The sequence below is a fragment of the Physeter macrocephalus genome, chromosome 6, assembly GCF_002837175.3.
Source record: "Physeter macrocephalus isolate SW-GA chromosome 6, ASM283717v5, whole genome shotgun sequence".
Lineage (NCBI taxonomy): Eukaryota > Metazoa > Chordata > Mammalia > Artiodactyla > Physeteridae > Physeter > Physeter macrocephalus.
In genome coordinates this window covers 61,624,331-61,628,615 of record NC_041219.1, presented here as the reverse complement: position 1 = coordinate 61,628,615, position 4,285 = coordinate 61,624,331, and positions in this window count along the sequence as shown.

The window sequence follows — 4,285 nt, the reverse complement described above, 5'->3', positions numbered from 1 at the left end:
AACCCGGTCCCACTGCATTGGGAGTGTGGAGTCTTACCTACTAGATCACCTGGGAAGTTCCAACTTTAAATCAAATAAGTTTACAAGAGACAAAGAAAAGTGTTATATATTATAAAATGTTCAATACAGCAAGATGATGTAACAACTATAAACATTCACGTACCTAATGATAGACCATTAAAATATATGAAGCAAAAACTGGCAGAATTGAAGGGAGAAAAACTTCTACAATAATAGTTGGAGACTTCAATCCCCCACTCACAATAATGGATAGAACAATGAGACAGAAGTAAGGAAATAGAGGACTTAAGCAAAAAAATAATCCAACTAGCTCTAGCAGACAAACACAGAACACCCTACCCAACAACAGCAACATACACATTCTTCTCAAGTGCATGTGGGACATTGTCCAGGAGAGTCCACAAATTAAGTCTCAGTAGACTTTTAAAAACAGATATCATACAAAGTATGATCTCTGACCATAACCAGATGAAGTTACAAATCAATAACAAAAGGAAAGCTGGAAATTGACAAAATTGTGGAGAAACTAAACAACACATTTTTAAACAACCACTGGATCAAGGAAGAAGTCACAAGGAAAATTAGAAAATACTTACAGGGTAGTGAAAATGAAAATACAACTTACCAAAGCTTATGGAATGTGGCAAAAGTGGTGCAATGGGGAAAATGTACAGCTATAAACACATTAAAAAACAAAAACAAAAAGGGAGGAAAGAGGAAGATAAAAATAGGATCAAAAAACAAGTGCAATGATAAGAAAATAGTTACACATGGTAAATGTTCATCTAGCTATATTAATAATCACTTTAAATGTGAATGGTCTAAACACACCAATTAAAAGACAGAGAATGCCAGAGTGGACCAAAAAACAAGACCTAGTAATATGTTGTCTGCAAGAAATCCACTTTAAATATATAAAGACATAGGTAGATTAAAAGAAAAGTGATAAAGAAAGGAAAAATAAAACCAACAAAGACCTCAAATCAACAACCTAATTTTACAACCTAAGAAACTAGAAAAAGAAAAAACTAAACTCAAAGCTAGCAGGAGGAAGGAAATAATAAAGATTAGAGTGGAGAGAAACAAATATAGAATAGAAAACAAGAGAAAATCAATGAAACCAAAAATTGTTGCTTTCAAAAGATCAACAAAATTGACAAACTTTTAGCTAGATGGACTAAGAAAAAAGAAGGCTCAAACTACTAAAATCAGAAATGAAAGTAGAGGGACTTCCCTGATGGCACAGTGGTTAAGAATCCACCTGCCAATGCGGGGACACAAGTTCGATCCCTGGTCCAGGAAGATCCCACATGCCGCGGAGCAACTAAGCCGTTGCACCACAACTACTGAGCCTGTGCTCTAGAGCCCACGAGCCACAACTTCTGAACCTACACACCACAATTTTTGAACCTACACACCACAACTACTGAAGCCCACAAGCTCTAGGGCCTGCGTGCTGCAACTACTGAGCCTGTGTGCTGCAACTACTGAAGCCCATGCACCTAGAGCCTGTGCTCTGCAACAAGAGAAGCCACTGCAATGAGAAGCCCGCACACAGTGACAAAGAGTAGCCCCTGCTCACCGCAACTAGAGAAAGCCTGCATGCAGCAATGAACACCCAACGCAGCCAAAAATTAAAAAACAAAATAAAATAAAAAGAAATGAAAGTGGAAACATTACTCCTGATTCTTCAGAGATAAAAAGGGTTGTAAGAGGTACTATGAACAAATGTATGTCAACAAATTGGATAACCTCAATGAAATGGACAAATTCCTAGAAACACAAGACCTTACCAAGACTAAATCATGAAGAAATAGAAAATCTAAACAGATCTATAACTAGCAAGGAAAGTAAACCAGTAATAAAAATCTCTCAACAAAGAAAAGCCCTGGACCTGATGGTTTCACTTGTGAATTCTACCAAATATTCTTTAAATGACTTTAAACCTCTTCAAAGAACTGATACCAATCCTTCTCAAACTTTTTCAAAAAACTGAAAAGGAAGGAATACTTTTTTTTTTTTTTTTTTTTTTTGCCATGCTGTGCAGTTTGCAGGATCTTAGTTCCCCAACCAGGTATTGAACCCAGGCCACAGCAGTGAAAGCACCAAGTCCTAGCCACTGGACTGCCAGGGAATTCCCAGGAAGGAATACTTTCTAAGTGATTATCTGAGGCCTGGATTACCCTGATACCAAAGCCAGACAAAAACACTACAAGAAAACCACAAAACAATATTCCCCATGAACGTTTATGCAAAAATCCTCAACAAAATAGTAGGAAGCAGAATTCAGCAGCATATTAAAAGGATTACAAGTGACCAACTGGGATTTACTCCTGGAATGCAGGAATGGTTCAACATTGGAAAATTGATTGCTATAATGCGTGACATCAACAGAATGAAGGGGAAAAGACACGTGATCATATAATTAATGCAGAAAAAGAATCTGATACCCTTTCACAATAAAAACATTCAGCAAACTAGGAGTAGAGGAAACTACTTCAACATAATAAAAGCCGTATATTAAAAAGCCATAGCAAACCTCATATGCAATGATAAAAGACTGAAAGCTTTTCCTCTAAGACTGGGAACAAGGTAAAGACGTCCGCTTTCACCCTGTCTATTTAACATAGTACTAGAAGTGCTAGCCTGAACAATTAGGCAAGAAGAAAGAAGTAAAAGACACCCAAATCGGAAAGGAATACATTATCTCTGTTTGCAGCTGACTCAAAACTGAGCAAAGGACTTGAATACTTTTCTCCAAAGAAGATATACAAATGGCCAGTAAGCACATGAAAAGATATTCAACATAACCTAGGGAAATTCAAATCAAAACTACAATGAGATTCCACCTCACACAAATTAGGATGGTGGCTAACAAGAAACAAACAAAAAACAGAAAAAAACAGCTTTTGGTGAGGATGTAGAAATTGGAACGCTTGTGTACTGTTTGTGGAAATGTAAAATGGTACAGCTTCTGTGGAAAATAGTTTGGTGCTTCCTCAAAAAATTAAAAATAGAATTACCTATGACCCAACAATTTCCCTTCTGGGTATATATACCCCAAAGAATTGCAAGCAGGGTCTCAAAGAGATATTTGTATACCCACGTTCATAGCAGCCTTATTCACAATAGCTAAAACATGAAAGCAATCCAAGTGCACACTTAACAGATGAATGCATGAGCAAAATGTGGTCTATACATACTAGTGGTCTATACATACAATTCTGTATTGCCTTCTTTAAAGGAAGGCAATTCTGCAATATGCTATAACATGGATGAACCTTGAAGACATTATTCTGAGTGAAATAAACCAGTCACAAAGAGACAAACACGATATGATTCTACTTACATGAGGTACTTAGTCAAAATCATAAGGATGGATAGTATAATGGTGGTTGCCAGGGGTTGAGGGGAGGGGAGAAAGGGGGGTTATTGTTTAATGGGTAGAGTTTCAATTCTGCAAGATGAAAAGAGCCATGGGGATGGATGGCGGTAGTGGTTGCACAACAATGTGAATGTATTTAATACCACTGAACTGTACACTTTAAAATGGTTAAGATGGTAAATTTTATGTTATGTGTATTTAACCACATTAAAAGAGAAGTGGGGGAAGGAAAAACCTGCACAGGAATGTTTATAGCAACTTTATTCATAATTGCCAAAACCTGAAAGGAACCAAGATGTCCTTCAGGAGGTGAATGGATAAACTATGATACATCCAGGTAATGGAATATTATTCAGCACTTAAAAGAAACGAGCTATAATGCAATGGAAGCTGATCGGAAAGGCTATATATATACTGTATGATTCCAACCATATGACATCCTGGAAAAGGCAAAACTATGGAGACCGTAGAAATATCAGTGGTTGCCAGGGTTTCAGGGCACAGGGAGGGACAAACAGGTGGAGCACAGAGGATTTACAGGGCAGTGAAAATACTCTATGATACGACAATGGTAGATACACATCATTATACATTTGTCCAAACCCATAGAAGGTACAACACCAAGAGTGAACCCTAAGGTAAACTATGGACTTCAGGTGATTATGATGGGTCAATGTGGGTTCAGTGATTGTTAACTAATGTACAACTCTGGCAGGGGATGTTGATAATGGGGGAGGCTATACAAGCATGGGGACAGCAGGGTATATGGGAAATCTCCATACCTTCCTCTCAGTTTTACTGTGAACCTAAAACTGCTCTTAAAAAAAACAATTTTTTTTAACTGTAAGGATATTATCAGAGTTTGTTTGAAAATTAATT